Source organism: Rhipicephalus microplus, chromosome X (assembly GCF_043290135.1).
Source record: "Rhipicephalus microplus isolate Deutch F79 chromosome X, USDA_Rmic, whole genome shotgun sequence".
Taxonomy (NCBI): domain Eukaryota; kingdom Metazoa; phylum Arthropoda; class Arachnida; order Ixodida; family Ixodidae; genus Rhipicephalus; species Rhipicephalus microplus.
In genome coordinates, this window is record NC_134710.1 from 190748973 (window position 1) to 190771102 (window position 22130).

At 44.4% G+C, this 22130-nt stretch overlaps 1 long non-coding RNA gene across 1 annotated transcript; it reads right to left on the minus strand.

Moving 5' to 3' along the window:
- Positions 1-16723: 16723 nt before the first annotated feature.
- LOC142777052 (uncharacterized) lies at positions 16724-18688 on the minus strand. Its single transcript, XR_012887904.1, has 2 exons — positions 18313-18688; positions 16724-16894 (listed from the first exon to the last, which is right to left on the minus strand). It is a non-coding gene; the product is annotated as an uncharacterized LOC142777052 (long non-coding RNA).
- Between the last annotated feature and the right edge of the window lie 3442 nt (positions 18689-22130).

Sequence of the window (22130 nt, forward strand, 5' to 3'; positions counted from 1 at the left end):
ACGATCTTCCGCGGCTGGTTTGTTCATTCAAATCTAGACGGCTCTACAACAACGTGTACGTCTCCTTACCATAGCCGTCTTTCTGCCATGGCTTTCTGCAGCACTGCTCAACAACCGCTTCATGTCGTTTGCTCGGCGTCCCCGTAGCGTTTGTACGCATGCGAGTTAAAGCGAAGCAGAAGCTATGGAGACGCCGAACAGACAACGCGACGCGGATATTTAGCAGTGCTGCAGAAGGCCACGACAGAAAGACGACCAAGGTAGGGAAAGTCAATGTGCCGGAACCTACGGGGACAGTTTCCTTCCGCCTCGATCCTATCATGTCATCGTCCTGCGCTGCATGGCCCTTAAATTTGCAACGCACGCGTCTATTTGCTTTATATTTGCGTCCTGAAGTTTGCGAGCATTGTATTCAGCGTTATTTTACACTGTTTTCCAGATTCCTTCTCAAGTTCTCAGGGACAAGGCACAGCAGGCATGGCTAAATAAACACAGCGAATCTCTTTAATGAAGATAGTACATACCCGATGTCGTGTCCCCAGTGTGAAATGACACAAAGCGTTAGCTGATTTATTTGTTGCTGTGACGACAGTAAGCAAGTAGGTAGCATGAGTTTGGATCGAAGCGGGCGTTTGCGTCTGCACGGGTGGTGCCTTACTGGTTTCTAAATCTAGCTACCGTCGTTTACGGCCACATGCAGCCACTTAGCTGACCCCAATGCGTTCGCTTGCGTAATTGGTTGGAAAAGGCCAGCTTATAGTCACATGATCAAACAAGGCAGTGCGCGGGTGCCACTTCGGAAAATCATCGTAAACGTTAACAACGTTTATAGAAACTGAAAAGGTTTTATAAACGTTGAATGTGAGTGCAGACTCATAGCGGCTGGATAGAAACGCTATCCAGCGGCAATGGCCGATGTTACGCGCCGAACCTGCAGGCCACTGTAGTCATCATGCCTGACGTACAAACTTGTGATATTTGCGCAACTACTCAATTGACCCAAATACGTCAATCTATGCACCTATTAACTCTTGGCCTACAGCAAGTAAATGGGGAACATGTAGTCTTTACTCGTTGACTGCTTCGCGTGAAATTGATTCCTACAATGATCTGCAGGGTTGTTTTTTCTCTCGGCCAATGAGTTGTTTCCTCAAGTCACAAAGAGCGCTGTTGGATAGCAATTTAATCGCGCAAGCCTCGTCAACAACCCTGACAGAATCTTAGATAAATTCGGAAAAACGCGTTGGAGAGTAAAGAATGGTCTATTATTTCGGAAGTATGAAAATAGCGTTCCTGGTGTAGACAATTTAAGAGAGTTCTTCCCAATTTTTATTTTGCTTCATCTTCGTTCTTGCTCAGCACTCCTTCCCCTTGTTTGTTTGTTTGTTTGTTGTTTTGTTTGTTTGTTTGTTTGTTTGTTTGTTTGTTTGTTTGTTTGTTTGTTTGTTTGTTTGTTTGTTTGTTTGTCCTTCAAGTGTTCGAGCCGTGCCGGAAAACTCGGAGCGCCAGTCACGAGAAAGCCCGCTAGGAAGCAGCTGTCAGACGGAGCTATCGTGTCGCCGGCGTCTGCGTGGCTCGCTGCCGGACGACTTACGAGCGACAGCACCACCCGAGGCCGCCGAGTGGCGTCGGTAGTGCGCTACTACTGTGCGCACGGCAACTACTGTGCGCACGGCAACACTGTGCGCACGGCAACGATGTATGCTGTTGCAGGGCCGACGGCTGCGACGGGTGCACCGCTTCGCTGTCTCCTGCACAGGCTGTAGTGCATGCAGCAATGGGAAAGTGGAGGCCCGCGCGCCCTGACGTGTTCGTCGAGTCACCAAATATAGTTATCATTAAAAAAAAGGGCACTCGAGGGCAAGCCAATGTCGAGCTACTTTTCACTTTGTAAACACAAAGACCAACGAGAAACAATGTATGAGGAAAAAGAAGGCAACAGGACGGAGCTAGACTTAACGAATATAATTTATTTTTCTGTGTTCTTTGTTCCTTGCTGCTTTTTACATCTAGTCACGTACCAACTCTCCCATCTATAGATATTGTTTCTCGACTTCGTCAAACGAGAATATGTCGCGGTTGCTGAAAATGTATATGCGTCCGCGGTGCGAGAAAAAGCTGGTACATTCGCGATGTGCACAAAAACGCTTTCACGAAAACTTCACTATGACCTGTTGTTAAGTTAATTGTTTGCTTCATCTGGAACGACGAGGTAACGAAGGTTGAGGGTGTCTGTACACTCTGTTGGTGTACAGAGTGTACAGAAAATTGGCATACCTAATCAACTGTGTTTTCGTCGAGAATGCAACTTTTTCCTTTTTTTTTTGTAATGTCGAATCAGACTCGCAGAAGCATTTCTAAAGCGTTAACACTACGAAAACATTAAGGCCCGAAATATTGTCGTTCTATGCAACGTCTTTTGCATTAATTTTTTATGAAATTAAGAGACAGCTATAATAAACAAACGCTCAGCTTACAGTCTGGCACTTCTCTATCTGTGCATCTAGTCAGGAGACACGTATGTAGGAAGTAAGCCTACGCGTGCTGACACCGCCGTTCTCCAACAAGAAATTCCCCCCTTCAATCCGGCATGTTGGTTCACGCAGTTGTAATGCACATTTGAACAAGTAACGAGAAAATAACTTTTGCTGCGATGTTCATAGTAGCCCGAATAAAATTGCGCAACGTGTCGCAAATGTTTGCGTGACAGCCGAAGTGGGAAACCTTAGAGGAATTACAGAGTTTCCACTCCGCTAAGCTCTTTTTATTATTATGCTCTAGTGAACTCGCTGTAGTCATGTCTCTCACGGGGTCCGTTTTTAATAGATGAAAATATTTTCTTACAGGAACATTCGTTGCCGTCTAATAGGAAAGACAGATTCAAAGGTCAAAAAATTGGCCCCATATCTGCATGTTTTATTGCAAATGTCATCAAAAGGCGATAGTCTTGAGTGTGGAGAGAGTAAACCAAACGTTTATTTGATGTGCTGCGCGAGAAAATCGGTAACTTGTATTGTGGAAGCGCTGCGTTAGAAAGTCTCTATCCGTGCAGCGAAGGCGAACGAGTGCATCGAGGCGCGTTAGACACGAGCGCCATCTGGCAGTTATCTTCGAAAACGAAGGAAGGGGTGCGCGCCCACGGTGAAAGACGCACGCCTGTCTCGGAGGCGATAATGTGTAGAACGCAAAGCGATGGGCCGGTGCAATCACTCTTTAGTCTTAGCAAAGCGTTGGAAACACTTGCCTTTTTGAGCATCGCGTTGCACTGTCAGCGCAGCGTGATAAACGCTACGGTCCTTAGAATTACTTGTGTGTGCTTTCTTTATTAAAAAGGCACACATACAAAACATCGAAGTGTTGTTATTGGGCCTCAGATATGCGCAATAATTGCTTTTTAGTTGGCGATCGCACAAGTATGGACGCTGAAACTTGTGAAATAATGGTGGGTGCGGCGGATGAGTTTGTCCGTTAGAGGTATCGTTTGGTGCCGTTAGGGAAATCATTACCACGGACAAACAGACAAATTTACAGGCAGACCAAAATTTTGGCGTCGAAGGTCCCCAAGAAAGACAATGGTCTTTAAAAAAGACAGCTGTGCAACATACTTCCTTTTGTTAGCTTAGTTGCATTGCATTCTGTCTCTCGCAATCAATTTCTCTAGAGCTCTCTCAATTCTAAATGCATTAAGCTCTACAAGCATCTGATAAAAGGCTTGAAGTAGTTCTAGGTAAGTTAAATCTGATATGTATACATGTATCAATGCCTGTAATTCCCTGATTTCTCAGATTTCTCAGGACGACGACAACACTGTTATTTCGGAGAGCAGAGCGACAAAATCTACAAAAAAAAGTTACTATTATGTGCTTTTGCGCGCATTGAAGGTTTCTAGCGAACATACGCAGTAAACAAGCTATTTGTTTGTTATGAGTGATTCTTAAAAGAAAGAAAAGGAGATAAAAGTGAGCCCCGTAACTGTCTCCATCAGAGTGCGACACCTCAACAGTGGCTCACGAGGGATGGGGGTAAGGAGAGATTAAAAGGGACAGGGATAGAGATAGGGGCAGGTACAGAGAGACCCACATACAGAAGTAAGGAGAAGATAGGAAAGATGGGCACGGTCACTAAGGAAAAGATAGGAAAGATGGGCACGGTCACCGGAGCCCGAGGATGGGGTACCACTCAGCGAGAGCTTCACGGCGTCAGGAGATGGCGGAAGGCTAGCCGGTCGGCCAGAGCTGCGCTGTCGTCGGAGATCGCGGTGGCACAACCGGTCGGCACGAAATCCAGCAAGCGAGATGTCAAGCTATTTCATATGAGTATGTATATTTTGGTCCCAGGCGCATTTTCGATTGAGACCAAGTGAACAATTTTCTGCAATGATTACCTTGCCCTTGCACATCGCACAATAAGACATCTACAATTGGAGTAGATCATTGCTATCAAAAGTCACAGTGCAACTCTCATGTCAACCATGGCTGCGAGAAAGTCAGCCCAAAAATAAAGCATGTGAAATCGTGTTGCCAACGTGCAGCATACCTCGCAAAAAATTACTTATTGCGTATCACAAGCATGCTTGGATGCGCGCAATAAAGTAAAACAAATCTTGACTAAGATATATCAGTGCATCAGGGCTGCTTGATATATAGAGCTTAACATAAAAAATCATTCCCGTAGGAAAGCAGTCGCAAACATCGACTGTAAGAATTTATTCGCTCAGGAAACTAAGCAATCCCCCAAATGTAATTATGGGTTTACAAAAACATGCTGCGTATACCTCTCATTCATCAATGTAAGCGGCGCCGTCCTTGGCTTGTGAAACGCACTTCGCCGTGACGAGGACTACGCCATCTACGCTTAACAGATATAAACGATTAACGATGTCTTCTCCGATCGGCCGGGTCATCGCAATGAAGCGTTTTTGAAGACTAGTCCATTCATTGGTGCGACGAGAGGCCGTTGCTATAAACGGTCACTGTACTTGTCGTTTACTGTATTTTACTGTGAATACTTTAGAATTACTTACACTCTTCACAATCATACATGGGGGAGGGGGAGCGAAGTCTCATGACTTTTATATGTATGTAAGTACGCTATCTGCTCAAACAACGCCAATAGTGACGTCACGGAAGAAAGCTAGTGCCTGTGCCCCCCCCCCCTCGTCAGTGGGGTTGATGTGAACTCCCTCCGAGAAAAATTCCTGCCTGGCTACACCCCTGGGTCACTGCAATTAACCTTCACACGCTTATGTGCACAATCAGTTCCTTTTTTACACAAGCTCATAGTAAATTACATTTCTGTTCTCGTCAACTTGCTTTTGCCAAAGGTTTGCGCGAAAAATCCGCAGTCTGTGCGCACGCGGTACAGCATAAGATGCTGCGGCCAATATACCTGTCCCGAAAACCTAAAGGCGGCGCGAGGAGGGGGAGCTATACCGGCGAACGGCGACAGCGGCCACCCAAAGCACCTGAGAGCAGCAGCTGGCCATCGGTGCGGCACCGCGTCGCCGCTGCCCCCGGGCACGTCAGCCCTAAATCATGGCAGCCACCGCAGCTTTCGCGTGCTGGGCTTGGAGAGCCGCGAGGTGAAGCATGTGGCCAGCCAGTGTGTCAGTGGGGAACGGTTCCTGGGGAGCTGCCGCCCCCTCAGTGGCGAGGAACGTAAACTACGCGTCGTTACGAGACACCGCCCCGTCTTGTGAAAACGGAAGGACAATAAGCCACAGGGTGTGCTCCTCTAGCACGGCTTCCCGGGTACAGCACATAGTGCGTGGAGACCTCCGCCCACGTCTAGTCGTCTCCTTGACACCTGTGACGTATACCTTTCGAAATAATAAAAAAGGCCTTGATATAGGAATGGTAACCCTTTTAAATGAGAAGCGTTTTTCACAAACTTCGGCGACTTTGAGCGTGTCTATCTATCTATCTATCTATCTATCTATCTATCTATCTATCTATCTATCTATCTATCTATCTATCTATCTATCTATATATCTATCTATCTATCCAGTCGCCTACGACATTTACCTCTCCTGGCCGTTTCGATAATGGTATCGATTCCAAAATCGGTACGTCATAACATGACCGTATGACCAGCATAAGGGACTAGTTTTAACATGAGAATCATGACATGTATATTATCAATGTCATGAATCTCAAGATTTACATTTCATAGTCCTGCTGCTCTTGCGGTGGTTTAGATCACACAACATATTGCAAAACTGATATGGTATGACATGACTACATGACGATCATAAGTGACAGCCTCTAATGTAAAAATCATTACATGCATGTCGTGTAAATTATGACTATATACACGCCACGCTCATCGTACACTCGCGGTCGTTTCGCTAGCTCCACATATACCAAAATTGGTATTACTGGACGTGAATGGATGACGAAGGTATATGACTGGTGCAAACATGATAATCATGAGATGTGTGTCATGTAAGAACATGACTACATCTCACGCTCATGATGCACTCATGGCCATTTCGCTACCTTCACATTACCAAATTTGGTATCACGTGACGCGAACGGACGATCAAGTAAATGACCCGTCCAAACATGATAATCATGACATGCGTGTCATGGGAAACATGACCACATGCTACGTTCATAGTGCGCTCGCGGTCTTTTCGCTAGCTTCACATTTACCAAATTTGGTGTTACATGACGTGAATGAATGACGAAGGCTTATGACTGGTGCAAACATGATAATCATAAATAATATGCGCCTCATGTAAGAACATGACAACATACCACGCTCATGAAGTGCTCGTGGCCGTTTCGCTGACTTTGTATATACCAAATTTGGTATTACATGGCGGGAATGGACGGCAAAGGTAAATGACACGTGCAAATATGATAATCATGATACGCGTGTCAAGTAAAACATGACTACATGCTACGCTCGTAATTCGCTCGCGGCCGTTTCACTGGCTTCAGATATGCCAAGTTTAGTAGTAAGTGACGTGAATGGACGACGAAGGTGAATGACACCTCCAAACATGATAATCATGATTTGCGTGTCAAGTAACACATGACCATACATGCTACACTCGTGACTCGCTCACGGTCGTTTCACTAGCTCCACATATACTAAATTTGATATCACGTGACGTGAATTGACGGTGAAGATAAATGACACGTCCAAACATGATATTCATGACATGCAAGTCAAGTACAGCATAATTTACGTTCACTTCGTAATGTTGTGCTGATTTCAAAGTCACATATGAGGCTTCCTTATTCGTGCTTCGCATATCATCGATTCTCACTGTACGTAGCATCTGCGATGTTTTGTTTTTTTTCGGATTGCTTTTGATCATTTCTGTAAAAATGCAAATGTAGTTTTGCTTTCTGGTGAGAACTTTACGTGGCACTATATACAGCCTTCTCCACTAGAGCATACACAAAAAAACATTGCTGCTTTCTTTTTTCATCTCCCACATGTGCAAAAAAATGCAAATTCTGTGCCCCCTTTCCTGTCTACTGAGTGCAGAAACAATATTTATGGAAACCTGAATGACAAGCTGGAATGATAGCGCTGCTTTTTGAGGGAAGACATTCTCCCCTATAAATAATAATAAATTTTACGGGGACGCATATACCAAGAGGGTAACTTGTACATTCTCGACTTGCCCTCAATTTACCATGGAGTTCTTTAAGGTTGGGACGGTGCCCGTAACCATCACTTGTATATTAATTTTTATTTGTTCATTTATTTATTTATTTATTTATTTATTTTTAACTGTCAAGACAAGCTTTTTGTTGAACCAACTGCTAACGGCACACTGTGGTGTAAATAGGAAGGTTTATGCCGACGTAGAGAGAGAGAGAGAAGGAATATAGGGAAGGTTGGGAGGTTAACTAGACCAAGCCCAGTTTGCTACCTTACACGTGGGGAAAGGGGAATAAGGGAGTAAAAGAAAGAGGGGGGAGAAGGAGGAGAAGATGGACAATGTACACCACACAGACAAAGCAAAGCTTCACCAGCGATTGCTCAGTGATGTTGCCCTCAAGAATTGTAGAGATGCTCGTGTGACTTTCTGGGCTGATGTACTTGAGGACCACGCGCCTAAGATCTTCTCCTGAGTATGGCGAGGTCACCCAGTCTTCTCAAAGCACACTGCAAAGTCCGGTGATCTTGTTCAAAGTCGGGACAATGACACAGGACATCGTCCAAGGTTTCTACGCAATCGTAGTTATAACAGGTGGGGCAGCTAGCCATACGAATGCGATAACTGAATGAGTTAGTGAAGGCCACGCCAACCCGCAACCCACGCAGCATTGTAGCATCACGTCGCGAAGTTTTTGACGGCAACTGTAGTTGGAGTAACCGAGGTTCTGTGGTCATCGAGTAGGGTTGAGTGGAATATTCCAATGTGTGGAATTATGTGCAATGTGGTGAAGTTTTTTTGCAGAGTCAACTCTTGACATGGGTATGAGCAGTGTGGGCGCTCCATCATGGCCACATCTGGCAGCGATGTCAGCGAGGTGGTTACCACTGATCCCACAGTGACCCGGCAACCATTGAAAGTCTATGTGATGACCTTGGTTAGTGGCGCAATGAGTGATTTTATTGATCTGAGACACTAATTGATGGTAGTTCCCGCGTCGTGGACATCGCACGGATTGAAGAGCCACCTTGGAGTCGCAGAATATAGCCCACTTACCAGGGGAGTCTCGCATAACAAGCTACACCGACGAATCTGCCAGTATAGCTTCGCGGGTAACGTGTCGCGCCGCTCAGCTTGGTTATGCGGGTTCAATTAGGGGCCTCGGCAACCGCATTTCAGTTTTGACGAAATGCAGGAACGCCCAGCTGCTTAATTCATAAAATAATAGATTGGGGAGTTTTACGTACTTTCTAACACCATGATATCATTATCAGTCACGATGTACTGGAGATCTTCGAATGATTCCAGCAATCGGGAGTTCTTCAACTTGCACTGATGTCGCATAGCACTCTGGCCTCTTTAGCAGTTCACCTTCGTCGAAATACGACCACCGCAGCTGATATTCAAACCACGTAGTAATTAGTAATAAACAACTGAGCACCATAATAATTGGCAGTGCACCTAAATTTAGGTACCCCTAAAAAAATCCTTCGCTTCGAGATAGGTAATAGTGCACTTCAAGTTGTAAAAAACTATGTCTACTTAGGGCAGGTAATAACCGCGGAGCCGAACCACGAGATTGAAGTAACTAGAAGAATAAGAATGGGGTACAGCACATTTAGCAAGCACTCTCAAATTATGACCGGTAGATTGCCACTATCCCTCAAGAGGAACCTATATAACACCTGTATCTCTCCGGTACTTAGCTACGGAGCATAAACCTGCAGACTTACAAAGAGGGTTCAGCTTAAATTGAGGACGACGCAGCGAGCAATGGAAAGGAAAATGGTAGGTGTAACCTTAAGAGACAAGAAGAGAGTCGAGAGGATTAGGGAATAAACCGGGGTTATTGATATCATAGTTGAAATAAAAAAGAGGAAATGGACATGGGCCGGGCATGTAGTGCGTAGACAGGATAACCGCTGGTCATTATGGGTAACTAACTGGATTCCCAGAGAAGGCAAGCGCGTTAGGGGGAGACAGAAGGTTAGGTGGGCAGATGAGATAAAGAAGTTTGCGGGTATAAATTGGCAGCAGCAAGCACAGAACCGGGTTAACTGGCGGAACGTGGCAGAGTCCTTTGTCCTGCAGTGGACGTAGTCAGGCTGATGATCATGATGATGATGATCATGATGATAAAAGAATCCTGGGGGTTCACATCCTGTTTTTGGCACGTAAAACTACAATTATTAGCATTAAATCTGCCCATTCCGCACGAGTTTCGATTCCATGTGCAAAGACAGATGCAGCATCTACACTTCACCACATTCAGTGCCGAGCAGTGTAGAAGATACATGTATCTTATATGTTATATTGGATACTCGTTAAATGTTGTGTATCTGTATCGTGATACGTTTTGCAAGATGCGTATCAGTATTCATGTTCCCAATGCATTAGGTAATGCACATTTTATCTTAATATACGAGATACTGTGATCTCCACATACGTCATAAGCTCATAACGTATGCCCCAATTTCGTTAGCGTCCCATCCGGATGTTTTTATGCCTTTTTTTATTGATATGAGATATAAGGAGATGTTGGCGCACCATTATGGCGCCGGCTACTCCTTATATGCCTTTTTCATAGCTACTGAATTTTTCATTGTCTTACCTTAAGACGTAAGTTGACAGTACTTCATGCTTAAATGTCATTGCTATTAGGCGTGTCATATTTATTGTGTTTATGGACTCATTCACGTTTTCTTACGTTTGCTATTGACCAGTCAATCGGAGCTACAAGTGACAAAGGTGTGAATAAATAGCGGCAGTGTCGTGCGATGCTTTGTGCAACTATACGATACGTCTGAAACGTTTGCGGCATAGGCTCTCTCGTAGAAAAACGAGAAAAGACTACTCGTTCATTGGCAGCCCACTTGAGACTGCGTTACGCCAGCAGACAAGTACAATATGTAAAGTCATTACGGTCTTGTATTCCTTCGTATCCGCGATTAGTCACAAAAAATGTCGTTAGCAGCGTTGTTGCTGCTGTGCATCTATCCAGTGGTCTAGTATTGCATCTACGATAATACGCTTCGGTCAAGGTAGAACTGCACACCGGTATTTGCTCCACCGTGTTGAAGCTTCTTAGTGAAGTTCTTGTAATCGATAGCAACCCAATAGCTGACCAGCAAACAGAGCAGCCACTCCTGTCAATTACAAAAGCGACACGCAATAACCACTGACAGCGTACTCTATAAAGAGCCGTAATGTTAAGCAGCTGAAGTGATCCCAATAAGTTGTTTCGGAATGAAAGTAACATACTTTGACCAAGAAATACATAGATTTGAGATACTAACAGATATTTTATTTCAGTTTAACAAAGCTGGTGGCAGCTCAGAAACTTTCAAGCAAATATTTTTCTGCATAGGCTTTTGTAGCTTTAGATACATTTGTTATAACAAGTTTGCTAATACAACAAAGTATCGTAAGGTACTGTTGGAAAGTATCGCATCCGATAATTGTGGCGCTATCTTGTATCTGCACCACAAATACTTCTTTGCTGGGTATCTTGTATTGTATTGTAACAGAATTTCAAAGTACGTTTGCTCAGCCGTGGGATTCGCATTACAATGAGTGTATATTGGTGTGGTGAAACTATAACTTTCATAACAGTCGCGTGTATTCACTGAATTGTTACTTAAATAAAGTGGGGTAAAACTCTATTCCGCTGGTTGTTACTTGGTGTCGCGTTTACGAAGTCATACTAAGTGGGCTACATCTATCTACCTGTGACATTTGTGGCTGTAAGGTCGACAGCCCATAGTGCTGATGTGAACTTTACGACCAGATAACACACACAGCGGAAGCATTTTATCTAATATTTTTAACGCGATAGTGCTAAAGAGCTCATTTCTCAGAAATTCTCTTGTCGTGAACTTTACGACCAGGGGCATATACATGCATTTGCCTTTGATGTAATATTTTAACGCGATATCATAGCCCTGTTCTCAGAAATTCCGTAGTCGGCGTTGGGGCCGGTGGCGGCATCCTTGCATGGTTATGAGCAAAACATTAGCGCTGCGTGGGTCCGATAGTTGGAGATCGATGCAAATAATTAAAAAAAATACGTAGATCCTACGTACTTTGGGAATTGACGTTATGCGAAGCATGCGGAGGGAGTGACCCTGTTGTAATTTTTTTATCGAACGACCCATTACGAAGTGGTGCCAAATATATGTACGAATCCACACACACACATACGTTAAGCAGCCGCATATTTTTTATATTAGCAGTTGTTTACAGTTCCGTAGCGATGCCAACAGCAACATGGATATCAGAGCGGTAAGGTGATATGAGCGGTAAGGTGATTGATAAAGCGCCGGTGTTTGCGCCAGGATAGAAACCGTCAACACTGCTACACAAATCACCTTCAGTGGATGGCGCCTAACCTCAATTTACGTTTACCCGACGTCATGGCTGTATCATAAAAGTATACATATGAAATATTTACAAAATTAGATAGCCAGCACTCCAACCACAATTAACATTTCAGGAACATTAGGGTCTATTTAAAATGTAGTTCCGAGATCTGGCCTGCCTCTGCGGTACAATACTTGATTGCCACGCTGGGATGTAATTCCTGCTGGGACCCTGACATTTATTCTTTCCATTCGTTGGGTAAACACTGACTATGTTGGCTTTTTCGTAACGCTGACTCGTTAAAATTAAGCGTATACGTGTTTTCGGCGTTCCTGGGTACATACTAAGTGTCAATCACCTGGGACAAATACCCGCCCGCGGGTATGGGCCACTGTCTGGCGGAGAGTATTGGACGACGTAAAGGCGACGGGATTGTGACATTATTCATGTCTTGGCCAGCGTGTAATATTTGTCGAACCATCTTACTCTCCCATACAAATTTTGGTTCATTTTAAGTTAAGGGGGTGATCACGAGAGCACCCAGGCGTAAGCGGCTAGATAGATAGATAGATAGATAGATAGACAGACAGACAGACAGATAGATAGATAGATAGATAGATAGATAGATAGATAGATAGATAGATAGATAGATAGATAGATAGATAGATAGATAGATAGATAGATAGATAGATAGATAGATAGATAGATAGATAGATAGATAGATAGATAGATAGATAGATAGATAGATAGATAGATAGATAGATAGATAGATAGATAGATAGATAGATAGATAGATAGATAGATAGATAGATAGATAGATAGATAGATAGAGTACGCAAAGTAATGCTTCCCATTCAATAAAAGCCTTCGGTCTGAGTGAGAATCGAACCCAGACTTCCTGCGTGACAAACAGCTGTACTATATCATGGAGCCACACAAGTGCTCAGACTTGCTTCGCAAAAAATACGTACAAGAATGTCATGTAGCGGGAGAGGTCTCCAGAAGACATCTAATATTGCATCGCGGAATTGGTGCTGTGTGATTTATTTATTTATTTAGTTAGTTAGTTATCAATTAATTGATTGGTTGCTTCATTCATTCATTCATTGATTGATTGATTGATTAATTGATTGATTGATTGAAACTCTATTACTGGGGTTCTGCTAGAAGTGCCCTGCGCCTAAACAACGTAACAAACGGCGTCTGTCACAGCCAGTTAGTAGAAGATCAATAATGGCATGAAATACGATAATAAAAGTTCTCGATTAAGCTTAAAATCAGAAGAGAGATGACAAAGAACATATGTGCTGAAAAGCTTAGCAGCTCGATTCCTGCACTTTGTGGATTTGCGAGGTGTGACTCTGACAGTAACGTTTCGTCTCTACAGTTTTAGCGAAGTTTTCAGTCTGGGCCGGCCTGGGGACGACGTGGCCGATGTCAAATATATATGCAGCACCACATGGGGCAGAGCCTCGATATTCCTCACAGACGCTGTAAGTCCGCAGAAGGCTGCGTTCTGCGGCTGCTGGGAAAGCGCACCCCGTATAGTGTTGCGTCACAGCTTGCGCCAGATTCGTTACTAATTGGATTGAATTGGCACAAACATTAATTGTACCTACAGTTGGGCACTCACGCGCCTCGACGAGGACCTGCTAAGACCATGCCACGATCACGCTAGAAGGTAACAGCTGCGTTCAAGCGCGGACGAGAACCAGACTACAGATCGCTTTTGTGTAGCTGCGAAGAGGGTGAGGACTCACCAGGGGCGCAGCTGTTAACAGCCCCAAAACTCAGTGTGTGTGTGTGTGTGTGTGTGTGTGTGTGTGTGTGTGTGTGTGTGTGTGTGTGTGTGTGTGTGTGTGTGTGTGTGTGTGTGTGTGTGTGTGTGTGTGTGTGTGTGTGTGTGTGTGTGTGTGTGTGTGTGTGTGTGTGTGTGTGTGTGTGTGTGTGTGTGTGTGTGTGTGTGTGTGTGTGTGTGTGTGTTTTGATAGTGACGCGAATAATAAATATATTGGGATAGAACGCGGATTTTGAGAACTCTTAAAAGAATTCACAATGTCCACTCAATGCGAATTGCAATAGGTGGCGCACCGTGTGATCGAAGATGGCTGCGAGAGAAGGGTAAAACCATGAGGTTGCATAGAGAAAATAGGACGCACAGACGTATCAAATGAATGTACTCGGACCAAAGTATTTTCCCAAACGATAGGAACTGCTAAATTTTCGCTACCTCTTTCTTTTCTTTTTTTTTTTTTTTGCCGCGCTGCAAAGATTTGTGTCAGCTGATCGACCATGCATCAACGATGTCTTGCGTAATCCTGGGTGTGCTACAAAAAACTGCGTGAACTAGAATTGACGTATGAACTGATAGGCACACCGAGATCATTCTTTCCGAACATGCTTGAAGGATTTGCTGCAGTAGTAGGTCACTAGCGAGTAGCACAACGTCGCGGCTGCACGGGGCCGAATGTTTAACGTATCGATGGTTTTCACATATATTACGCCGCCGTCATTACTTGCACTGTAAGCACCATGGACTTGCTTCTGCAATGAAACACAAGCATTTAACGTCCCATTAGGTAGCGCTTGTGTCACAGCCATGATAATACTCTTAACAGTGTGCTATTCATTGCAATCGGATGTTGCAGGTTCCCTCAGTGCCATCACAACAGGATATCGAATACAATACACACGTACGCTTTTCGCAACGTCGAAATTGGGAAAAGTTGTTGGACAACAACGTACCAACAAGACGTCACTCACCACGCACAACATCAACATGGCATCACTCACCTCGTTTACCCGCGTTTATCTGGACTTGGAGAACAATTCGTTGTGAAACTCGGCAACAAGCGAATCACCTGCACTCTACGGCCATCTATCAACGAACGTAAAAAAACAAGTGTCGTAGCGTTAGCCAAACTTCGGGAGAGCAAATCGCCAGCCTGTGCTACTTTCCGCATACAATGAATGTTATAGGGTTCATGCACTACAAAAGCACTGACGAGTGCTATACGCACGTAAAACGAGGTGACTTTCAACTGCAAAGGTACTACGATAGCGTCTAGCTAACCTACGTGGCTACAGAAGATCTCACGAAGCTGGTATGTGTACTCCGCGGGCTATAATCAAAAGCGCAAGTTGCCACGTATTTTCACGGAAATTTCGCGTCTCGCAAGAATGAATCAAATTTATCGTCTCAGGGACGGTCAGTATATTCACTGATGCATGAAACATACAAAGTCGTTTGTGTTCATTTCTTGTTAACGCGTTAACTCTTCGGCTAGCACAGCCGAACAAGGGAGCGTCTGCCTACTGATCATCCTCGACAGGACGCTCCTGAATTCCCTTTGGTGGCGCGACAGTCTATGAACCTTAAGAGTACAAGGTCTGTTCGATTTGCCTGCACCACGTGCAGTTCACGAGGTGCTGCATCTTGCCATTCGTTTCAGTGGTGCAGCATTGATGATCTTTGAACCCTGCCATTCATTTTGAGAGGTGCAGAAGAGGTGCAGCACTGGTTTGTGATTTTCCTGCTCCTCCTACACTGGCAGTGCCGGCTTGGTGCATACAGCCGCGTGTGCAGCTGAGCAGACGACGCAGCGCTTAGGCGTAGGCGCCGTACCCGCCTCTACTAACGCGGTGTGTTTTGCCAAGACATTTGACCTCATAAACTGTCCGCGTATGTAATATGCACTTTAAAAAGTTTTACATCCATAAGGGTGTATTTCTTTTGTCCCATGGGCAACACCCCTTTAGGGTGTCTAGGAACACTCTAAACAATAAGGTGTTTAGAAACACCCTGAAACCGTAGGGTGTAAAGAAACGTTACACCTTATTTTAATAGGTGTTTATGAACACCCCTAAACTATGGGTGTTGGATGAAGCTACACCCATGCGAGTGGGGTGTACACTGAAAACCCCCTTGAAACGATGGCAGTTATAGGGATGAGCATACTTGATCAAATGAAGCGCAATTAACGGGCAACAAAAGCAGAGACACGGGAGGTGACGCTTTGACTTGTGTGTTGAGGAGAGCCGCTCACAGCCCTTCATTCCATCAAATATGCATCACCAACTGGCCCAAGCCTCAATTGTTCTCAGGGAGAAGCATATATGAACCTTCTCTGCGGCTGACAGGGAAGAAGGAAGATACTGGTGTCATCCACTGCACTTATACCTGCATGCATCTGATAAAATAAGGTGTCGTGGTCTTGAATGAGCTGCATGAGACCAGCGTATATATGTGTACGTAGACTGGGCCGTAAACGACAAAGACGCGGAAGGCACTTACGCACACACACACACACACACACACACACACACACACACACACACACACACACACACACCACATCACACCACACCACACCACAGTAGTGCAAGCAGTAACCTGTAGCGTAAGGTCCAACCGAACATAACACCGAAGCAAAAAAAATTAAACTGCAAATCTGACGAACAGGACTGTGATGGCATTCTGCAAAATTTTGAAATATGTCACGGGACCAAAGTTTCTTACTCTCTATACTAAAAATTCAATATTTTCAATACAATAAATATCCGCAACTTTCAAAGCATTTGCGCTAGTCGGGAAAACGACTGAGACGTATGGCGTTTGATTGACACCTATACAATAGAAGAAAAAAAACACGTAGAAAGAGTAAGCGAGTTTCTGGAGTCACATTTACAACCTATTACATCTCGCAGTATAAATTTCGACATTATAACAGAGAAAATTTAACAAGGTAGTGTAACTGGGGTTTTATTAATGTAATGTCAGTGTTGATATACTTCTAACTGCAAAACCACTCGTCACTGCTGCTTGCACAATCATCTTCAGCTGCTGAGATGACTGGTGCCTTCGAGAGAAGTGGGGCGAAGCTGCTCTTTTTGTACAGGAAATTCAATCCCGGAAACCTAAAATAAATACACAAGGAAGAATGACTGAAATTCCACAAAGAGTGCAACATACAGCGTGCACCATGCATAACTAACTGCATTCTGATGTGTAAGTATAAATTGAGTGCATAGCAAGCATATTCAGAGGCATCGGGCTCCACTGCAGTAAGAAATGGTAGAAAAGGTATGCTGAGCAATAAACGCAATAAAAAGCACGCTGTGGCAGAATCATTATACCTTTCGTGCCGTAGATATGAACCTTACTTTACCCTTTCAGCTTGCTCGCGCAGGCAAATAAAACGGGGCTGCTCCAAGTTAACAATGTTCCATTAGCTGCATGCATCGACCAATCTAAGTGAATGTCAAGTTCTATGCTTAAGTGTGCATCAACACAGCTGCATGTGTATTTCTGCAGATCTGCCATGGTACTCATTCAATCAGTTTATTAAAAGGAATACAGTAAGACGCGCAACAACATATACATATTTTATCTGTATTGCAGAAAAGCACAATGTCACTGAGCATACATGACGGTATGCGCATTGAGAAGGTATTCAGTGCAGGTGACTTGTAAAATTAAGTTCTGTACAGTTACGTATTAAAATGCGAATCATACTAGTGTTCTTGAACTGGCTCACATTGACACGATTATACAATGAAAGAATTGGCTATTGGGTCATTCCACATCAGACGTTCCAGCCATTTTGGTGACCACCGCAAATTTATTCGAAAAAAAATCGCGCTGATTTTACTGCATTAAAAAAGGTAACTGCTAGAATATTTCACAAATAACTTATTGGTCACGTGGCTGCCTCCTGAACTTCCCGGAATCTCATCTGGATGTTTGTGAAAGAAATTATTTCATAACTATATCTTCTTCCGTGCCAAATTTGGTCTACAAGTTAAGTGAAGGGCTTGCGTAAAGTGTTGGAAGCTCAGTAATATTTTTACCGTTTTTCGACCAGACACGCCTCAAATAATTTAGCCCCGGCATGTGTTATATCTGCATTTTTCTATATCAATACTGCACTTTGAATGAATATCTGAGGAGTGAATGCTTAATCCACATAAGGTATATTTGGAGGAAAAAATATATTAGACCTCTCAAGCTGTCAAACTCTACAAAAAAAATCGCAAATTTCACAAAATAATTGTTTTGCATATAATGAGACGCAACTTGCACCATGTGGTGGTTGAATTAGAATTCGCTCATTCTGCTTTGTACTCCAAACAATCCAAACAAACAAACAAAAAAACTTGCCCACAATCACACTTCGCCATCATCCCCGTGAAACAGTTCAGACAAATATTCTCGCTAAGTAAACAAATGCTGATTTCTCATCAACTCGTTGAAAACAAAATTGTTTGAAGGCGTTATTCTCGTGCTCACGCAGTTAACAAAGCGCTGGACGGAACAACGGGAGAGCGGTACTCACTATTTCACTTCGAGTGCTCCACAATATGAATCCACAGGTCCAGTCTTCAGGATGGTGCACCTTCGCAATAATCAGCACTGACAGAACACACTGGTGGAGCACAGAGCACAGGCACATTTCAAACTAAACACCGACCAATAAACTCTACCGATCGAGAAGCCACACGCACCACACGCACACACACGGGAGGGTTTTTCGCCAGCGCACGCACTGACATGTAAGACGATGTCGACCCCTTTCCCGCGCTGTGCGCCCGGCGCGCCGCAATACCGGGCAGCCAAGGTTGTCTAGGCGACGAGACTTGATGGCGCCTTGTGGGGCTCTCAGACCGGCTAGATGCGGTTTAACGCTAGCTCCGGCCCTCTGCTGATAGCGCGGGCGCTGCTTTTTTTCTTTTTTTTTTTTTTGCGGCAGCGATCTGTTGCGTTATACTCGTTCTTGATTGATATTTGGGGTTTAACGTCCCAAAACCACCATATGATTATGAGAGACGCCGTAGTGGAGGGCTCCGGAAATTTTGACCACCTGGGGTTCTTTAACGTGCACCCAAATCTGAGCACACGGGCCTACAACATTTCCGCCTCCATCGGAATTGCAGCCGCCGCAGCCGGGATTCGAACCCGCGGGTCAGCAGCCGAGTACCTTAGCCACTAGACCAACGCGGCGGGGCTATACTCGTTCTTCAACAGTGCATCTGAATCGCAGTGAACTTTGTGACGGTGCAGTGCGGCCAGCACGAGCTACTAGTCAGAACGCGCATTTGTAATATTCAGGTGCAGTGTTTAGCGCAGCTTCACCGGCCTAATGTAGTGAATTTTGGTAAAAAATCTAAGCTGATGCTTTTTGCTTAGCTCTATTGGTCTTTAGGGACTGCACATTCAAGATCACACATGCGATATTTTATCAGCACTTTCATTTCGGTAAAGACATTGCAACATTGCATGCATCGGCCGTCACACTATTCGATGAGAACATATTGCCACGTGCGTACTGCTAGGACGACGAAGACGACAGCGCATACGCGCATCTGCACGCTTTTATGCAGCAAGAAATAACAAGAAAGATTAGGAACGCTCTGGCACGCAGTAAATAAAAATACTGACCTGTTGCTACTTTCTCAACCTGTTAGTTACTACTTCTGTCTTCACGTTGCGGCAATACATTTGTACTTAGCTTGCAGTCCTTGGAACAAGACCACGTCTGAGAATATTTCATCAATGCTGTTTTCTAACTACCTACAAAGTCAAGGCTTTGACCAAAGCACGTCTGCTGGGGAAGTTACATAAATTAAAAGAAGGGGATCCGCAAAAAAAAAATGGACAGAGAGAACTAGAGAATGCGTTTTGGCTCCCCTGAGGAGAGCTTTGTTCGCAATTTAGTCCACAAGGCTCCCGTTATTATGAGCAAGGCTGCGTCAAGGTCGCGTCACCGAAATGTCTTTATTCTGCATTTTTTTATGGTCGGTGTCCTCTTCCTAATTTCCATGACGCACTCTTAAGGACACATGAAGAGGAACATTCGCTACAGTAATTAAAGAAAACGTGCTTACTAAAAATACATGACGTCAATGTTCGTTTTTAAGGGACCTGATGGCCTGCTGACGTGGTGGTTATGGCTAAACAACTGTGCCGTTGTCGTTTTCTTTTTGCAGGTTGTGGACGTTTCATCTCTAGCTTTAAAAGCTTCGATCTTATGAATGGGGGACAGGGGGAGGGGGGAGTGTTCTATGCATGGCTACACCAATGTGCGCAACATTACCTTGTTCAGGCAAATCAGTGTACTTTTTGAGTGTTGACTAATCACGCAATTGACAGAGATGAAAGAAACAGGTACAAGAGAATTGGCCCTTACTCTATTGAACAAGCATCGCTCCTATTGTATCTTCCATCTTATAGTAGTTTGCGTGCTTTATCGATGAAAACTGCGTTTCGGTCACATTACTTTTTGCTTCGATCCATTACTAGACTCGCAAGCAGCTAGTGGTGGGAGCCTTGCTGGTATCAAGATGGTTAACGTATACTAAAAGTATAAGCAAAACGGCCCGAAATTGTCGTGCATTTGTAGCCTTGTAGTCACGTGTGCTCAGATTTGGGTGGACGTTAAAAAACCCCATGTGGTCGAAATTTCCGGCGCCCTCCCCTACAGCGTCTCTCATAATCGTATGGTGGTTTTGGGTCGTTAAACCCCACATATCAATCAATTATTTGTAGCCTTGTTTATTACACCCCAAAAATAAGAGTGTAAATGGGGTGTGTTTAGGGTGTTTTTATCACGAACACCTCCAATTTTAAAATGGGGCGTAAAAAGGGCGTTCATATGGGTGCTTTTAATGCGTCCACTCGTTTTACACTTTTTAGGGTGTAAAAGTTTTTAGAGTGTGTGTCTTTGGTCAGTAACAGTTGAACGGTGTAAATTCAGCGAACAAAAATACAGCCTGCAACTTGTCGACACGTCGTCATTCATTTCGGGTGTCGCGCTGTGCGTGCACCGCTGAACTCGCATTGCTCAATTTCGGAACTTCGCGTGCACAGCCGTGAACCGGCTCTGATTGGGGCAGGTGAATCGAACGGGGCCGCTGTGGTGTTTCAGAATACTTCGGATATATTTTTGCAATACCGCTACTTTGAAAATACACTTTTCGATATCAAAGGGACAGCTTCATCGTGACGTGTCATGGCAGTGTGATGTTACGAGGAGACTGAAATTCGTGACGTAATAACGTGAGATCAGCCATCGACTCGCTGTACACCTAAACAACGATGAGTGCATTGCCTCCTCCGACCCCGACAGTGCTTTCTGTGATATATGCTGCACGCAGGACGCACTGTTCTCAACTGTGTGAGCTCGTCGGGATAACGCACATTAAGGTGAGGCTAGCTTCAGCGACAATATCATTAAAATCAAAGGAAATATTTCATACATGTTGGCTGATTCCGGTGTGTGGAGCGCGTCGACGCAGCATACCGAGGAAATGAAAATTGTCCCTGTGGTGATGTCTGAGGATCGTGCCAGTTGCAGTTTAGAAAGTCTTGAAGTGTACACGCGCGTTGCAGCTAGCACAACATGCAGGTAACTATATTAGCGCTTCATACAATTCTCTTGTTGGTTGCTACAGCGATGCAGTTATTCTAAGGGCGTCTGCTTTCAGTTTCGCATATGTTATCTTTCTCGCTATATATTTAGGCTCTTGCACAGGCTCAAGGCATTGACCAAGCTTCATTTTTAACCTGCTTAAAATTAATCTCACAAGCTGAGTCGATATTATTAATATGTGGGGTCTTACGTCCCAAAACCAGGATATGATTATGAGGGACCCGTAGTGGAGTAGTCTGGAAACTTACGCCATCTGTAGTTCGAGTCATGTGCAGTTACATCGCACAGTACACGGGTTTCTACCGTTTCGCCTCCGTCGAAATGCGGCCGCCACGGCCAGATCAAGTCCTCGACCTTCGGGTCAGCAGCCGAGCACACTATCCACTGATCCATCGAGGCTTGCAAGCTGAGTCAAATACCACAGCAAAATATGTTGGGAAAAGAGAATGTCGTCATGTTACAAGTTCTTTTTTACGTATATGTTTATTTAGGGAATAAGAAATGAGCTCCCGTATGCTCGCCACGTCGAAAAACATCCGCACAACGGCGCCACGAAATATGAGATAACTATAACGGATGCGAACGACTAAATTATGAACATTATATATTTCTAATGCGTATGTGCATTTGCTACTGGCTTGTGATGCCTCCCTAATTAAACGCTGATGTAATTTTCTGTTCATTACAAACCCCTGAAAGGCTCTTGCCGATAGAGTGTTCCGCGT